Genomic DNA, 320 nt, shown 5'->3' on the forward strand with positions numbered 1-320 from the left:
AATCTCCTGACCTCGTGATCTGCCCGCCTCGGCCTCCCAAAGTGCTGGGATTACAGGCGTGAGCCACCGCGCCCGGCCTTATTAAACTTAATCACTGGCCGAGGTAATGTTTGTCAAGTTTCTCCACTGTAAAGGTACTGTTTTGCCCCTGCTTTTCATACTGTACTCTTTGGAAGGAAGTCACGATGTGCAGATCACAATATGTGGGTGGAACGTCTACATACGTTATTTGTAATTCTTCTGCATGGAAGAGGTCTGAGTTCCCCATTGATTGATTGATTGATTGATTATTATTATTTTGAGACAGAGTCTGGCTCTGT

This window comes from Colobus angolensis, unplaced genomic scaffold, assembly GCF_000951035.1.
Source record: "Colobus angolensis palliatus isolate OR3802 unplaced genomic scaffold, Cang.pa_1.0 Scaffold372, whole genome shotgun sequence".
Lineage (NCBI taxonomy): Eukaryota > Metazoa > Chordata > Mammalia > Primates > Cercopithecidae > Colobus > Colobus angolensis.